General features: G+C 38.8%; 1 long non-coding RNA gene across 1 annotated transcript in view; it reads left to right on the top strand.

Annotated features, from left to right (window-relative positions):
- The window catches only part of LOC134355136 (uncharacterized), a 153,182-nt gene extending 134,202 nt beyond the window's left edge, over positions 1-18,980 (top strand). Inside the window, exon 3 of the long non-coding RNA XR_010019967.1 lies at positions 18,258-18,980. This is a non-coding gene — a long non-coding RNA (uncharacterized LOC134355136). The remainder of the gene's footprint in view (positions 1-18,257) is intronic.
- Positions 18,981-19,064: the final 84 nt, after the last annotated feature.

Below are 19,064 nucleotides of genomic sequence, written 5' to 3'. Positions count from 1 at the left end.
CAAAATCAAGACCCATACCAATGCCAATGAGGTAACAGAAAGCTTGAAGCACTTTCTATCTGTTTCATGCCATGTAAATAGTCAGTCAGATAATTGACTAATAATTAGGCACATCTGTTGTTGATTTACATGTTTATGGTTGATTAACCTGAAATAAATGCTGCCCATGCAGTAAAATGCTATCTTTGGTTCCCAGTTTTAGGGACTGTTTCGCTTTGAAATGCAAAATATGCAGTTTGGATTTTTTTTCTCTGTTGTATGCATTGTGCAGCCCAGTGATGCAAATCAACCAATCCCTGTAGAGACCCTAATTTACATCAGAAAATAGAACAATAACGCAGCTCATAAATAAGGCTTTTTGATCAGGTATAGAGGAAAGTAAGGGCAAATATATTTTTACAATTTCAAATATCTCATCTGTACAAGATTAATAAGTATTATGTATACCCTATTGGTTGTTATTTCAGCCTACTGTTTACAGTAAGTGTAAACTTGTCTTCCATATACATTATAATCCTTACTGTTTGCCTCTCCTGTAAGTGAGCAGATTGACAAGGTTGCAATAGATGTTAAGTGTTCATTTTTTCAGTCAAGATTTTCAAAGAGAGCATATTGATGTGTGAAATTAAGTATTATAATGGATAAATTTTAAATTATTGATGAAATATTAAGCTTCAGTTTAATAAAAAAGGCCCTTTAAAATTCCTGAAAGAAAAATGGAGACTGAGCAGAGTTATATCATCCTGCTTTAATTAAAACATTTAAACTGGTAAAGTTCGAACCCTCTCTATATAGAGTTACTGACACAAAGTCAGCAGTTCAGCCAGCATCTATGGAAATGAATAAAGAAGAGTGATGAAGGGTCTTGTCAAAAAAAGTCAACTTGTTATTCCTTTCCATAGATGCTGCCTGACCTGCTGATTTCCTCCAGTATTGTGTGTGTGTGTGTGTATAATTCCAGATTTTCAGCATCTGCGGAATCTCTTGTGTTTGTGACCCTGTCTCTTTACCCTATTTCCGGTCTGGGGCACTTTTCTCAATTTTAATCTTTTCTCAATTTTACTGATTTTATTTTCAGAATATTTACCCTCAGTATGACTGACTGTAAAAGCTTTTATAGATATGTAAAAAGGAAAAGACTGGTAAAGACAAATGTAGGTCCCCTACAGACAGAAACAGGTGAATTGATTATGGGGAGCAAGGACATGGCAGACCAATTGAATAATTACTTTGGTTCTGTCTTCACTAAGGAGGACATAAATAATCTTCCAGAAATAGTAGGGGACAGAGGGTCCAGTGAGATGGAGGAACTGAGCGAAATACATGTTAGTATGGAAGTGGTGTTAGGTAAATTGAAGGGATTGAAGGCAGATAAATCCCCAGTGCCAGATGGTCTGCATCCTAGAGTGCTTAAGGAAGTAGCCCAAGAAATAGTGGATGCATTAGTGATAATTTTTCAAAACTTGTTAGATTCTGGACTAGTTCCTGAGGATTGGAGGGTGGCTAATGTAACCCCACTTTTTTAAAAAGGAGGGAGAGAGAAACCGGGGAATTATAGACCGGTTAGCCTAACGTCGGTGGTTGGGAAACTGCTGGAGTCAGTTATCAAAGATGTGATAACAGCACATTTGGAAAGTGGTGAAATCATCGGACAAAGTCAGCATGGATTTGTGAAAGGAAAATCATGTCTGACGAATCTCATAGAATTTTTTGACGATGTAACTAGTAGAGTGGATAGGGGAGAACCAGTGGATGTGGTATATTTGGATTTTCAAAAGGCTTTTGACAAGGTCCCACACAGGAGATTAGTGTGCAAACTTAAAACACACGGTATTGGGGTAAGGTATTGATGTGGATGGAGAATTGGTTAGTAGACAGGAAGGAAAGAGTGGGAATAAACGGGACCTTTTCAGAATGGCAGGCGGTGACTAGTGGGGTACCGCAAGGCTCAGTGCTGGGACCCCAGTTGTTTACAATATATATTAATGACTTGGATGAGGGAATTAAATGCAGCACCTCCAAGTTTGCGGATGACACGAAGCTGGGTGGCAGTGTTAGCAGTGAGGAGGATGCTAAGAGGATGCAGAGTGACTTGGATAGGTTGGGTGAGTGGGCAAATTCATGGCAGATGCAATTTAATGTGGATAAATGTGAAGTTATCCACTTTGGTAGCAAAAATAGGAAAACAGATTATTATCTGAATGGTGGCCGATTAGGAAAAGGGGAGGTGTAACGAGACCTGGGTGTCATTATACACCAGTCATTGAAAGTGGGCATGCAGGTACAGCAGGCGGTGAAAAAGGCGAATGGTATGCTGGCATTTATAGCGAGAGGATTCGAGTACAGGAGCAGGGAGGTACTACTGCAGTTGTACAAGGCCTTGGTGAGACCACACCTGGAATATTGTGTGCAGTTTTGGTCCCCTAATCTGAGGAAAGACATCCTTGCCATAGAGGGAGTAGAAAGAAGGTTCACCAGATTGATTCCTGGGATGGCAGGACTTTCATATGAAGAAAGACTGGATGAACTGGGCTTGTATTCGTTGGAATTTAGAAGATTGAGGGGGGATCTGATTGAAACGTATAAAATCCTAAAGGGATTGGACAGGCTAGATGCAGGAAGATTGTTCCCGATGTTGGGGAAGTCCAGAACAAGGGGTCACAGTTTGAGGATAAAGGGGAAGCCTTTTAGGACCGAGATTAGGAAAAACTTCTTCACACAGAGAGTGGTGAATCTGTGGAATTCTCTGCCACAGGAAACAGTTGAGGCCAGTTCATTGGCTATATTTAAGAGGGAGTTAGATATGGCCCTTGTGGCTACAGGGGTCAGGGGGTATGGAGGGAAGGCTGGGGCGGGGTTCTGAGTTGGATGATCAGCCATGACCATAATAAATGGTGGTGCAGGCTCGAAGGGCCGAATGGCCTACTCCTGCACCTATTTTCTATGTTTCTATGTTTCTATGTATTATGAGAACAAGTCTTTCTAATTTCTTTTGGCTAGATATCTTTACCATTTCCTGCCCACTAACCTTGTGTGCAGTGCCTGCATAAACAAGTACCCCACCCACCCTGGACATTCTTTCTTCTCACCTCTCCCATCCGGCAGAAGATACAAAAGCCCGAAAATACAGACCACCAGGCTCAAAGACAGCTTCTATCACATTGTTTCAGATTCTTGAACAGACCTTTTGTACAATAAAATGGTCTCTTGGCTTCACGATAGTTACCATGTTACCATCTTGCACTTTTGGCAGCTTTTACATTTTACTCTGCATTGTTATAGTATAATCTTATTCTAACTCAAAGCACTGTGTAATGATTTGATCTGCATAAATTGTATGCAAGTCAAGCTTTTCACTGTATCTTAGTACAAGTGACAATAATAAATCAACACCAATGCCAATTTAACCTGGTTGTAAGTCACTGTCATTATATGAAAGAAGATGTTCAAAAGTATGCTGGCATCACCCTCCAATCAATCTTCCCACCTTTTCCCACTCAGTCTTACCCAGATATCTTCAATGAAAAACAAGGATTTATATTTGGGATTAATGGCTTGTTGCTGAATCCTATCAATCAGTGGAAATGTACGTTGGTGATCTCTGGGATTGTTAAATCATCCAGTGACACTTACGTCCATAGTGTTGAAATGCTTTGAGAGGGTGGTGATGAAACATATCAAGCCCTGCCTGAGAAGCCACTCCAATTTGCCTACCATCACAACAGATCTGCTGCAGATGCCATTTTATTGGCTCTTCACTTAATCCTGGAACATTTGGACTGCGAAGATGCATAATCAGGGTGCTGTTTATTGACTACAATTCTATCATCCCCTTAAAACTAATCAATAAACTTCAGACTCTAGGCCTCACTACCTTGTGCAACTGGATCTTTGATTTCATCACTTGCCGACCACAGTCAGTTTGGATTGGCAACAACATCTCCTCCATAATCTTCACATGTGAACCACAAGGCTGTATGCTTAGCCTCCTGCTCTACTTGCTTTAAACTTATGACTGTGTGATTCAGCACAATTCTAATGCCATATTCAAGTTTGCTGTCGATGGCAGACCCATTCTGTCACAGGTGATATTGGCTGGTTGCATTACGGCCTAGTATGGAAACACCAATACCCTTGAATGAAAAATCATACAACACATGGATATGATCCAGTCCATCATGGGTAAAGTACTCTCCACTACTGAGCACGGAGCGTTTAGCAGGAAAGCAACATCCATCATCAAGGACCCCCACCCCCCAGCCATGCTCTCTTCTTGATGCTGTTATCAGGAAGAAGGTACAGGAGCCTCACGGTTCACACCACTGGGTTCAGGAATAGTTATTACCTCTCAACCATCAGGCTCCTGAATCAGAGTGGATGACTTCTCTTGCCCCATCACTGAACTATTCCCACAACCTATATATTCACTTTCAAGGACTGATCATCTCACGGTCTTGATATTTATTGCTTGTTTATTTATTATTATTATTATCAATTTTTGTATTTTTATATTTTATTGTCTTTTGCACATTGATTGTTTGTCAATCCTGTTGGGTGGAGTCTTTCATTGATTCTATGGTGAAATATATGTACTTTGATAATAAATTAACTTTGCACTTTTTTGAACTTTTTTGTTAATGATTGCCAGCCATATAAAAATCTATTACATTTTCTGGTGAGATGAGGTGACTTGATTAACTTGTATCATTTTTAAGAATTTTATTATGTTCTTCATTATTCTCCAAACCAAAAATGAACAGCAATGAAATTTACCAGTGACCAGTTTAATGACATTACTGACACTAAAACAATAATCCATACTGTTACGAATGCTTTACTATTTTTAGTTTATGTACTTGATATGAGGGCTAGATTTAATATTTGTTAAATCCATGTTTGAATTTAAAATACAAGGGATTCTGTTTCTTTGTGGGTAGATAGGTTCTCATTGCTAAATGTTAATACAGTGCATTCCATTTAATTGGGACATCAGTTAATCTGGGCAGCCCCTTATTTGGGACGCTCTTAAAGAACAAAAATGAATCAAGAAAATATCCAGGATTCCCCTTGTTTATTTGGGATACTATAATGCTTAACTGGGGCAGGAGACAGTTGCTGAACAGTTTCTATTTAGCATCTGTCACTTACACTTTCATGGCCATTGGACACAACACTCTGCATAGAGCAAACAGTTTTTAAATAGTGTCAGTTGTTCAAAAAGCAGTGATTTTTGTCACTGATAGTTGGTGAGAAATAGGCAGTAAGACAATTCTGAACCGTTTTGCTCACTGCGGTTTCAAGCATTCAGGCTTGGAGATATTAGTCGACGTTTCGGGCCGAAACCCTTCGTCAGGACTGAAGGAAGAACTTTGGGGAGGGTTTGAAGAATGCTGGTAGTTGAAAAAAACAGTAATTTGAAAGACAAAGGGGTGGGGGAGGGGAAGCAGGGGGGTGATTGGCAGGAGAACAGTGCGCAGTAGTAGAAGGAGGCGGAACTATGAGGGAGGTGATGTGAAATAGGGATAGAGGAAGGGAGGGGGAGGGAATTACTGGAAGTTGGAGAATTCTATGTTCATACCAAGGGGCTGGAGACTACATGGACGGTATATGAGGTGTTGCTCCTCCAACCTGAGTTTAGCCCCTCTCCCACCCCTTTGTCTTTCAAATTACTGTTTTTTTCAACTACCAGCATTCTTCAAACCCTCCCCAAAGTTCTCCCTTCAGTCCTGACGAAGGGTTTCGGCCCGGAACGTCAACTAATCTTTTCAACTGGTGCTGACTGACCTGCTGAGTTCCTCCAGCGCATTGTGAGTGTACCTTTGACAACAGCATCTGCAGATTATTTTGTGTTGAGGCTTGGAGATGCCAGAAATGGCTGGGAGGAAAAATGAAATGATTTCACTACTTCAACAAATTAGAAAATATAGAAAATTTGAAGGTATTGACAATCATCTTGAATGTTATAATGAAGAATAAGATTTGGAGGAAAGGCCAAATCAAATAGGGCAGCAAAAATGCTCCGTATTTCGGAACCCTTCTCAAAATTACCTATCATGTGCATCTACATCTACGCTATAATCCCTAGTGGCTACCAACAAGACTCTAAACAGAAGTCTTTAAAATACAGCTTGGTCATTTGTATGCTTGTTGCCTCCTTGCCTGCTGGCCGATTGCAGTTTAATCACATTCTTTACCTTCACTCCTTCATGTATCAGGCACACAGACAACCGCTCACAGTCCAGGTCATGACAATAAATGTCAGAATCTTGCCAACTGGTCTCTCAGACTCTGTTATCGATGTACAGGAGGGGTCGGGTGGCCTCTATTTGGATGACTGCAAGGACCTCCCTCCCAGTGGCACCCCTTTCTGGACTGTTCAGTCCATCACTGGCCACTCCATCAAAGTAGTGGAACTTGATGTCTCTGCTGTAACTTGGATTCCTTCCCATCTATTCTTCCCAAATGTTTTTCTATACTGAGCTATACAACTAATCACCTGCCTTCAGCAACCAGTCTTTATTACGGAGTACTGTCACTGATATACTTTAAAATGCTGCTCACGGCTTTCTTTTGAACTCTCCCGCGTCCTCTGCCTTTGCATTTGCTGTGGGTCTGTGTCCATCAGCTGTGGTCAGGTCTGATGCAGCCAGCCGGTGTTTATCACTTGGGTTCTCTGCAACGACACTGTTACGGATTACACTTGATCTCTTGCTCTGTCTGTGAGGGAGACAAGAAGGTGGGTCATACGGTTTAACCTGAGTCCAGTGTTTCTACTGGCTGCCTCGCTAGGATTGTGCACCAACAAAGTGGGCATTTATCTGGAGCACCACCTGTGGTTCTATGCACTTGGGAGGGAAACCTTTTCAATCAGCTCCATTACCATGATTCGGTCATCTGGCAGTGGGACAACCACCTCTTCTCCCTCTAGCTCTCTCTGGTCCAGAATATGTTGCTGCTGCTCTGCTCGATCCCTCAATGTGTTTCCCTGGTTACCGTAGTCCTTCACATCTCCATGTAATCTTGCTAAATTGGCAGTTGTAGTTTCTTCCTGTACACTTGTAATTTCTGTTGCTTCCTGTTCTTCCGCTGCCCTCCTCACACGGATGTCTGCCCTCTTCTCTTTCTGCTCTTTACTATCCCCACCCTGCTGAGCTTTTACTTGAATCACTGCTACCTTCTCAGGTAGTTGCACTACTGCTAACAGCTCCTGACTGTGTTTGGCCCCTCCCTTGGGACCTCCTGACATGATTACCACACATCACCCCATCTTCCTTCCCTGCTTAGGGCTGTTGTCTCTCTATGGGCCATGTTAGCTGCTTTGTGGGTCACACATGTTCACTTTTCCTGTCTTGTCCATGTTATTTCTCCTTTTCCTGAGTCTGATAGCACCTGCCTCACTCAGTGTGTCTATCCCCAGGATAGTACCTTCATTGTTTGAGTACATCCAAAAATCTACAGGAAACTGCATTCCCTCAATCTCAAGTACATGGGGCTGACTTCTCTCCACCCTCATTATTTCACCTCCTGCACCGGTACTGTAAATCTCCTCTTCAGTCAAGGGCAAGGGTAGATTAGTCATCAGTACCGACAACCTGTGTCCACTAACATTTCACATTGCTGGCCCCCTAATAAACCTCTTGTGTACATCTGTACCACCACTTGCAATCGAGGTTGTCATCAGCTGTTTGTCTGAACTTACCAACTCCATAATCTAGTTGGCAGTCAAATCAGAAAGAGAGGGTGCTGCTGTGAATTCTGCCTGCTTTGGTGAGTAATTTTCATGCTTTTCTTTCTTTTCAGGACACTGCCTCCAACTATGGTCTGAGAAGCCACTGCTGTAGCACATCAACTCCTTTACCCTCTCACATCTATTCCAGCAGTTCCTTGCTATGTGTCCCCACTGCTGGCACACAAAGCAAGTTCTCTGTGATCGTCACAGCAGTTACAGCTGTTTTACCACTTGTCTCCCCCCTCCTCTGGTCTATCTCACTGGCCCATAATATTATTCCAGAGTAGGTTGCACACACTGCTAAAATTACCTGGAGGGGTGACCTCAGGCCTTCCTTCAGCATTTTTAGGAAGCAGGGTCATCCCTCCCTGGATTATCCAACTCTGAATACTCCTCATTTGCTTGATACTTATGTACGTTCTGCATGGCAGGCTCATCAGCTCTCTGAACTACTGACATTGTCCTTCCCCAGTTACTCTCACCTCCCCCCTTAAAGAAGTGATATCACTTTTCATTGCTGGAGTTCCTGACAGCTGGCCATGTCCCAACCTGCACCCTACTGTCCCATATATTCCTCAGGCAGCTTGGCTTTTACCAACACATGCATATCTTTAGGGTGCATCTAGTGAATTTCAATCATTTCCTCGAGCTTCTGCCAGAAATCTGCATTCCCGTGGGCAGCCTTAAGTGAGGGCAACTCTGACAAAATGCTTTGCTACTCTGTGAGGGTGAAGAGCTTATGGATGATCATAATCAATGCCAAAGGCTGGCTCGGGTAATCAGGGTTCTTGACCTGATATTGCCTAACCTTAATAGGTGCCATCCCAACAGAAATATCTGGGTATAACCGCTCCCTCAAATAACTCCACACTAATTCCCACACTACACAAAATGTAAATGATGGATAAAAATGAAACAGTACACACTTGAAACCACGGAGTATGTACTCTGCAATCTGCTACTTATGTGTGTCTGAACTTATAATACCTTTGCATCTAAAACTGTTGCACCAAGGTTCCAGGCATATGCTTGCAAACGTATCTACCAAAATACAGTTCTCTGATCAAGTATACGTGCACCCCACTGACGTCCTGAATTGTCAGTAACCACTCTTCACAACTACTGGCCCTGTCTCACCAAACTAACTCACAAATGTTTAGTCTCTTATATAAACACACACCACACCACTTTTATATCTACTAGTTCAGCTCTCCGCCATGTTCACGATACCTTTTGATCCCATAGTCAGTGACCCGAATAGATCCAAGTGAGACTTGTACTAATTTTAAAAATACTCACCCATTTAGACTGCTGAGATCGTTGGCCGCACGATGGGTCACAAACTTATCCTGGACGAGCCCCCAAATGTTGTAATGTGAACAAAATCACTGGAGAGATACTGAAGCTAATGGCTACAAAAGTGTTTTATTCAATAAAATGAGACACGTTTGGAGGATGAGCCCTGTTTGACTCAATATTACATGACATTTTCTATGCTGAAGAGCAAAGGGACAATTCTGCAGTTACAACGTGCCTACAATGCTTCTGTTGAATTACATATAATTTTCACACCTCCTTCTTCACACCAACACTCCATGCACCCAAAATGAATGTTAGTCAGCATTGCCTGGTTTTCAGTTAACTGGTGTCCACAGCTCCAGGAAACTACTGTCCAGGGTTGCGTTTAAAATTTAATCTATAATCCATGTTCAGGTCTAAAGATTGGTTACTGAAGTTAATATTTTGCTATATATACTAACTCCAGAATATGCCCTGACAGGTCCAATCATCGACAGCATTGTATGAAGGCTATCTATTATCTGCACGAGGTATCTATGCTGATTTTGTTCATTTACAGTCAAAATAATGTGATGTGGATGAATTCCCTCCTCCTTTGATAAGTATTAGGAACTAATGCAGTTTTATAGTACAGCAGTATTATTGGTAGTGTTCAAATTTGTTTGGTATTTCATCTAAATACACAATTTGTTATTTCGTTTGTCTTTTTTTACTATTTCCATGAAACTTCAACTAATTGGGCCAAAATGTACTGGTCGTGATGTGTCACAATTAATTGGAATCCAGTGTACATGAAATGTTGCATCTCTAAAAGAAAACATGCATTCACATGAATCCTCCTATGTTCGGAGAGTGCCTCTAATATTTTTGAAGTGAGCTAATGCACAATGGTTGCTTAAGATCAATATTCAGAAGATTCAAAACCTATCTTTGTGTCAAAAGCCATTAACTGATCATTTTGTTTGTCTGGAATATGAAATCAATTTAAATATTTGCCTACAATGAAAAAAAAATGCATAGCTTTTGCAAATGAAATGTTCTATGTGTTACAAGACACCTGAATCAAACAGAAGTGTAGCCTTTTGCTAAGACATTAACGTGAGCATTAATTTTATTAGAATGAGACAATAATATGCTGATAACAGAATGCCTCAGTTTAAAATGCACTGAGAAAATAACTTTGCTATTTTCTTTCATAAATGGATTAAATTAACATATTAAATATTCCAATATTATTTTATTTTGTAATTGGTTGCTTTTGCTTATATTTCTTTCCCTTAATAAATTGAAAAATTACTTTAGCTTAGCTCATGTAGTATGTAAGCATGATGGTTTTCACCTATTTTGGAAACAGCAGACTGCATGGCGGCTCAGCATTCAACAGCAATGCAAACTACCACTACGTCTACTCAGGCCTAGGGGGCCGGCGTCGGGCAATTTGGTATCAGGTCAGGGCCTTGCCTTGCTACTGGTACCACATAGCCCAGTACGACCTGTCTCGGGTCGGTTTGCTGGCGACTCAACCAGCGCACCCCCGGTGCACTTCGACTAACCAGGGAGGAGGGTGTGTAGGCACCCAGCAGGACTAGAAACAAAACCTGTCAAAGGGCAGATGAGCTCTTTGTGAGTCAACAGCCACCTACTGCCTGTGGGAGGAGTGGCGTGCCACACAGTCTTTCATTTCGCGCCTTGTAAGGCATAAGGCAAGGCAAGGCAAAGCAAAACAGGTGCTTTTCTCATTCACTTCACACTTTAGTGAATACATGAAAATAATTATTTACTCTGCTCATAAAAATTAAGATGGGGCCTATGCCTGAGCATGTATCGTCAAAATTCTCACCTATCCACAAATGGACTGTGGTTTGTGTATGTGGTGGAGTATGTTGACACCTTTCCAGTGGGCAGACAAAAATGAATTAAGTAAATTCCAATAAAAATGAAACTTTTTTTGCAAACTCGTGGCCAAAATGATCACAGAAGAGTTTGCTGCTTGTATAAAGTTAAGAAATCTATTCAAAACTATACTGTTGTTAGCTTAGTGGTCTCTGATTGCTCAGAGTAGGAGCATTACTGTTTCAATAGAACTGTCCAGTGCAGTGTATTATGCTAAAAATCAGCTCCAAGCAAATAAAGTGATATTAAACGATGTTGTCTCACATACACCATGTTGTATGTGCTTGATCCAGGCTTTAGTTAAAATCAGAATACCTGGTGTGTGTCTTATTTTTTTCCTGCCATATACATCTCTCCCTCATTACAGCAGGATTCTGATGCCAAGGTATTGGTCCAAGAGCATAAAATGCCAGCTGCCACCAGTTAACATCAATACTCTAATGAATCAATTGGTCCTGATCCTTTATTAGGAGGCCACCTGTTTCAAAGACCATTTCAAATCAAACTCAAAACCTATACACATTTCATTATATTGTACAGAAAAAAATCACAAGTTCTGAATACTATACATACAGAAAAGGAACTTCTGAGTATTTATAGTTGTCATAAATACCATAAGTGACAAGGAATCAAAATCAGTGCCTCAGCTTCCTTTTGAAAGACCTAGATAGTGATATAGTTTTACGGTTGGGAATAATGAATAATGCCTTGTGCGAGTAGGTAAAAGGCTGTAAATTCAGAAACATGAGACTTTGGAATATCCTACTGTGTGTCTTAGATAAAGGTACAATTGATGAATAAAGTCAGTCAGAGAGAAGGAACAGAGAGGAGCGGCTTTATTACAATGGAAGAACAGACCATAGGATATCAGTTGTGCTAGCCTTTGTATAAGCCATAGTGGAAGCAGATATGGGATATCCAACGAATCAAATCTTTGGGGTGCTACAGTTTGGTATTAGTATTTTTCTGAGAATTTTACTGAGATGATTTTGTTGCACAAAACATTTAGCCACATTTCGTCTAATCAGCATATTTTAAATAAATCTTTCAAATAATTTTGGAGCACAGGAGGTTGTACTTGCACCAAATTAAAGAATTTTATTACTTCAGTTGTTTTCAGTCTTTAGGAATTTCACATCTTGTGGAGACCTGGCAGGTTACATTCTGCTTTTTGGTAGCATGTCAGCCAATTGAGTTATTGAAAAACAATCTGAGCTCCCTATGAATGCATTAAAATAAATGTGAACTACAAAGCTGCAGTAGAAAAATGAAGCAAAAAAAGGTACCTTTAGGAGATGACAGTTTTAGAAACACTGTGCATCTTCAGCCATCATCTTGCAAAGCTTTTTTTTTTTTCCTTCAGCTGTCTGATAAATTGGAATTGCAAGTACAATGCATGATGGTATGGAATTGGGGGTAAAAAACCAGGAGATTATAAATTATTTAGTCTAACATCTGTTGTGGGAAAGTTATCAAAATCTGTAATTAAGGACAGAGTTACTTAGTGCTTGGTAAATTTGAACAGATTAGATGTGGATTTGTGAAGCATAGGCCATGCCTAATGGATATAATTGAATTCTTTGAGGAAGTAACTCTAGTAGTAGAGAGACAATGTATTTAGTTCATGTATAGTTTACGATGGCATTCAGCAGGTATCCATGTGGAGTCTTTGAACTAAAATCAAAGCTTAATTATTGAAGACAAAAAATTAATCTGGTTAAGAGACTGGCAAGGTGGTAGTAAACAGAAAGGAGGAGGAAAGGAATTGGAACAAAGAGACTAGTGGAACATCACAACAATCTCAAACATTCATTTTATTCTAGGGACTTTGATCATTATGACAGAGTGTTAGAATGTGTCAAGACTGGATTTCAGGCAGCACAATGACACAACTGGTAGAGTCACTGCCTCGCAGTGCCAGTGTCCTGCTTTCCCTCTGAACTCCAAGCGCTGTTTGTATAGTGCTTGTGCATTCTCCTTATGACTGTATGAATTTCCTCCAGGCGTCTCAGTTTCCTTCCGCATCTCAAAGGTGTACAGGCTGATAGGTCAATTGGCCACTGTAAAATTGTCCCTTGTATAGAGGGAATGGATGGTAGAACCTGGAGGGACTTGAGAACGTGTGGAAAATAAAAATGGGATTAAAACAGGATTAGTGCATGTGGAGGGCTGATGGTGGGCACGGACTGGATGGGTCAAAGAGCCTATTCCTGTGCTGTGTATCTCTATGAATGTGCATAGGAGTATTAAATTATAAAGGGACATTGACAGATAAAGTAAACCTGTGCCTGCTGGATTTCACCACAGGGAAATGCAAGTCCAACAATTTTAGACCAAAGGAACAACAAAGAATTTTACTAACTGTGAAAGAATGGAGATCCTAAATGACTTAAGGGTCCAAATATATAAATCATTAACATGAAGTGTCAGGAATAAAATAATCAACAAGGCAAGTGAAATGCTATCACTTACAACTAAAAGAGAAGTCCTGTTAGAACATATACAGAGTACCGTGTGCAATTCAGGCCCCTGGACTTTAAAAAAGGACATTTACTTTGGAAGGAGGGTAGCACAGATCTCCTCAGCTCTTTCCTGGGTTCCAAGGGTTACTCAATATTGATATTATATGTACTAGACCTGATACTGTCCAGAATACAGAAAGTTAAGATTTTTAAACTTTATAACAAATGGTAGACAGAGCAGAAGAGACATTTTATGTTAATGCTTGTCACATGAAGAACCTTAAAATGTGAACTTTAAGGACTTCTTTAGAAATTATTTACTCATACAAACTGAACAAGTGGTAAATGCTAGAGCAACTAATCACTTTAAATCTGAAATAACTAGATTTTAGCTATCCAAGGTCAGTAAAGAATATGGAACTGAGCTAGGAGCAAATATTAACTATAATGATATTGAATGGCAAGGTTAAGGAGCTCAAAGATCAACTCTGGTTCCTTATCTTCTATTGCTGCTACAATATTGCCAGTAGATCATCCTATTAAAAGGAAAAAAGTTTTTAAAGTGTTCCGGAGACTTAAAGCACAAATTTTATTTTTACAAGAGACCCATGTACGGAGGGGGGACAGACTACGTTTTTTCAAATTTTGGAAGGGACAACAATTTCATTCGAACTCCAATGCTAAGATTCGAGGCGTCTCTATTTTTATAGACTCCTCAGTTACTTTTATACAACAGGATATTATCTCTGATCCGAATGGTAGATTTTTATTGGTTAGTGGTTTATTATTTAATAAAAAAGTAGTTTTGGTTAATGTTTATGCTCCTAATATGGATTGTCCGGAATTTTATAAATCATTGTTTGATCAGTTTCCGAATTTGAACGAGTTTTCATTGATTTGGGGCGGAGATCTTAATACCTGTTTATCTCCAGCTTTGGACCGTTCGGCTCCTTTACGGACTTTACCTAATAAATCTGCAAATTTGATTAATTTTTTCCTTTCTGATTCTGGGTCGACGGACATTTGGCGTTTTCTGCATCCTCAGGAAAAAGATTTTTCCTTCTTTTCACATGTTCATCATTCCTATTCAAGAATTGATTATTTTTTCATTGATTCTCGTCTCATTCCTTCAGTGATTAAATGTGATTATGATTCTATAACCATTTCGGATCATGCTCCACTTAAGCTTTCTATTAAAATTATGGCCAATATACCAAACAATAGACAATGGCGTTTTAATTCGCTGTTGCTTCAGGACTCGGACTTTGTTAATTTTATGAATGAACAGATTGAGCTTTTTTTTACAATTAACCATACAGAAGATATTTCGGTTAACACTCTTTGGGACACTTTTAAAGCCTATATTCGGGGTCAGATTATTTCGTATTCCGTTGCTTTGAGGAAGAAACAGAAGCAGGAGGAGATGGTAATTGTGGACAAGATTAAAGAAATTGATAAGAAATATGTTATGGCTCCTTCTGAGGAGCTATACAAACAAAGAACTGAACTTCAAATGGAACACAGTTTACTACTCTCGTCCTCGATTGTAAACCAATTAAAGAAAACAAGAAGTGATTTTTATGTTCACAGTGATAAAATTGGCAAGCTGCTGGCTAATCAATTGAAATCTAATTATGTTAAATCTCAAATCAATCAGATTTATAACCAAAATGATCGATTGATATTGGATCATGTGGGGATTAATCAAACCTTTTGTGATTTTTATTCTTCTTTATACCAATCAGAGTCTCCTCGAGATTCTAAATATATGAATGATTTTTTAGATAAGTTAGACTTCCCTCTGATTTCACAGGATATGTCTTCTTTATTAGATACTTCCATTACAATGGATGAGATTAAGAATGTTATTTTTTCTATGAATCTGGGGAAAGCTCCTGGCCCTGATGGGTTTACCGTTGAATTTTATAAATGTTTTGCTTCTTTATTGATTCCTTGGCTCTATAAGGTTTTTGAGGCTTCTTTGAAACTTGGTAAACTTCCGGAATCTTTTAATAGAGCATCAATTTCTTTAATACTAAAGAAGGATAAAGACCCTGCTCAATGTGCATCTTATAGACCAATATCTTTATTAAATGTTGATTCTAAAGTTTTTTCTAAGTTATTAGCAAATAGACTAGAAAAAGTACTTCCTTCTATTATTTCGGAAGACCAAACGGGTTTTATTAAAGGTCGTTACTCTTTTTATAATATTCGTACATTGTTAAATATCGTTTATACTCCCTCACAAAATGTTCCTGAGTGTGTTATTTCTTTAGATGCCGAGAAAGCTTTTGATAGAGTAGAATGGCCTTATTTATTTAAGGTGCTTGAAATGTTTAATTTTAGCTTGAAATTTATATCCTGGATTAAACTGTTATATTACTCCCCTGTAGCCTCGGTTCGTACTAACTCCTTAAACTCACCTTTTTTTCCTCTCTTTCGTGGTACTCGACAAGGCTGTCCTCTTAGTCCCCTATTATTTGATATTGCATTAGAACCTCTTGCAATTGCTATTCGAGAATCTTTAAATATTACTGGGATAACTCGGGGATTAAAGTCCCATAAATTATCACTCTATGCTGATGATTTACTTTTATATATTTCTAATCCTGAGAGATCCATTCCTGCTGTTTTAGAGTTATTAGCACAATTTGGTCTTTTCTCAGGTTATAAATTAAATCTTAGTAAGAGTGAACTTTTTCCGATTAATAAACATCTTCCCTTATATTATAAATTTCCATTTAAATTGATTAATAATTACTTTTCATATCTTGGGATTAAAATTACTTGTAAACATAAAGATTTATTTAAGACTAACTTTTTACCATTAATAGACCATATTACTCAACTTTCATCTAAATGGTTTCCCTTATATTTAACTTTGATTGGTCGTATTAATGCAGTTAAGATGTTTTTTTTGCCAAAATTTTTATATGTGTTTCAGGCATTACCAATTTTCGTTCCTAAATCTTTTTTTGATAAAGTTGACTCTAAAATTTCTTCATTTATTTGGCAGAACAAGAATCCGAGACTGGGTAAAATACATTTACAGAAAGCTAAGAGAGATGGAGGTTTAGCATTACCTAACTTTAGATTTTATTATTGGGCTATTAATATTCGACATATGAAATTTTGGTTACTTGACCGGGACATACTATTTATTCCTAAATGGGTAGCATTGGAATTACAATCTGTTCAGGGTTATACACTTGGTTCTATTTTAGGTTCCTCTCTTCCTTTTGATTCGAAACGTCTTAAGCAGGTCTCTAACCCGATAGTTAAATATGCTTTGCGCATTTGGTTTCAATTCAGAAAATTTTTTGATCTTAATCAATTCGGGTTAGCGATTCCTATTTTAGGTAACATATTTTTTCCTCCCTCTTTTACGGATCGCGCTTTTCAAACTTGGAAGACTAAGGGTATTTTACGGTTTTTGGATTTATTTTTAGATGGTTCCCTTATGTCTTTTGAACAATTATCTAATAAATATAACTTATCAAGAATACATTTTTTTAGATATTTACAAGTTAGAAATTTCCTAAGTACTATACTTACTTCCTTTCCAATGCTTCCTCCTATATATATTTTAGATTCGATAATTAACCTTAATCCATGTCAGAAAGGTGCATCGGCTATGATTTATAATATTATTATGAAACTTAGGAAAGCTCCATTTGATAAGATTAGGGTAGATTGGGAACAGGAATTGGGGCTTACCATTTCTGTGGATGATTGGGGGCAGATTTTACAATTAGTTAATACTTCCTCTATTTGTGCTAAACATTCCCTAATTCAATTTAAAGTGGTTCATAGAGCACATATGTCCAAAGATAAGTTAGCGCGTTTTTACTCGCATATTAATCCTTTCTGTGATAGATGTTCGGGGCAGATAGCCTCTTTAACTCATATGTTTTGGTCTTGCCCTACTTTGGAAACTTTTTGGAGAGATATTTTCAATATTATTTCTAAGGTATTAAATATAGATATCTCTCCTCACCCTATTACTGCTATCTTTGGACTACCTAAAATTTCTAGTAATCTTTCCCCTTCAGCCCGTAGAATGATTGCATTTCTTACTTTAATGGCGAAAAGATGTATTTTACAACATTGGAAAGAGCTTAATGCTCCAACTACCTTTTTTTGGTTTTCTCAGACGATTTTATGTTTGAATCTGGAGAAAATTAGAAGTAACCTTTATGATTCTTCATTTAAATTTGAACAGATTTGGGGACCTTTTATTCGATATTTTCATTTAATGTAATATTTACCCTTCTTGTTTTCTCTTCACTGTTTTAATGGAGGTCGGGATTGAGGACGTGATTTTAAGTTTAACTCTGTTTGGTTTCAAGTTAGCCCATTGCTTTGCTTTGCTTTTAGTTAGTTGCACGGTGGGTTTTTTTTTTTTGGGGTTTTTTTTTTCTTTTTTTCCATTGATATATATAAAATCTAGTATACTATTATGTTATCTTGGTTTCTTATGCTTAAATTACATTGTTTGTAGTATTTTCTTTTTGGTATTGTTATCTTTTGGAATTTTATTATACTTTAACATTGTATTAATGTTTATATGGCTTACCTTTTTTGTATACTTACTCAATAAAAAGATTTAAAAAGAAAGAATATTGCCAGTAGAATACCTTCAATGGTGTGATAATGGCAACCTGGCATTACATTTGTAACTATAGCCTGTGTCCAAAGGTAAAAACCTGCCCGAATGCTCACCTCACTCACATCACCATCCCCAAGCCTGGACTTTAAACAGTTACATTTAGCATCAGTGTAAAGCAAAGATGATCTTTGCGGGCGGAGAAAATGGCGGCGCGACGCAGCACACGTAGCCTCTCTGGTGAAATAATATCGCATCTGTTAAATAGGGGCCATGCACAATTCTGATTTGATGGAGACAGCCGTGAGAGCACGGAGGAACGTCTGGAGTAACTTCTGAAATGCCTGGTTCACTGCCGTTGCTACTGTGCGATCGAGAATCTCCGGAGGGAAGGCCACAAAATCCCTGGCTTTGCCTGCTGCTGGCAGCCGGGGCCGGGGTTGATGCGTTCAGCAGAGATGGTGCTCGGTGCTCGGTGTCGGAGGGCTGGTCGGAGCTCAAAGTTTTCGGACGACTCAGAGTCGGACTGTGGTCGGGTATGGCAGGGAGAGTTTTCTTCCTTCTCCCGTCTGCGTGAGATGTGGGACTTTTGAGAGACTTTGAACTTTTTACTGTGCTAAATGGCCTGTTCTTCATCAAGTTACGGTATTGCTTGCACTGTTGTAACTATATGTTATAATTATGTGTTTTTTGTCAGTTTTTCAGTCTTGGTCTGTCCTGTGTTTCTGTGATATCACACCGGAGGAATATTGTATCATTTCTTAATACACGCATTACTAAATGACCATAAAAGAGGACTGCGTGTCCTCATAATCTAATGATCTAATGATATTATTCTGCTGCCAAGGAAAACATTTTATTTACTAATTATTCATTTATAACAGGATTGTTGGCCCAATCTTAATCATTTTTGGGAAGTTGCAGTTTTCCTGGTGGAAGTACTATTGGTTCATAAGTACTAAAATTTTGAGCCCGTAACAAGGGATGCCTGTTTCCGGAGATGCAACATGGCCTGCTGAGTGTTTCTGGCACCTTGTTTTGTTGTTTCTCATTCAATCAAATTTCTGTTGATTTG

This window comes from Mobula hypostoma, chromosome 1, assembly GCF_963921235.1.
Source record: "Mobula hypostoma chromosome 1, sMobHyp1.1, whole genome shotgun sequence".
In the NCBI taxonomy this organism is placed as follows: domain Eukaryota; kingdom Metazoa; phylum Chordata; class Chondrichthyes; order Myliobatiformes; family Myliobatidae; genus Mobula; species Mobula hypostoma.
Note: the sequence above shows the minus strand (reverse complement) of the source record. Positions and strands in the feature narration are given on the sequence as shown.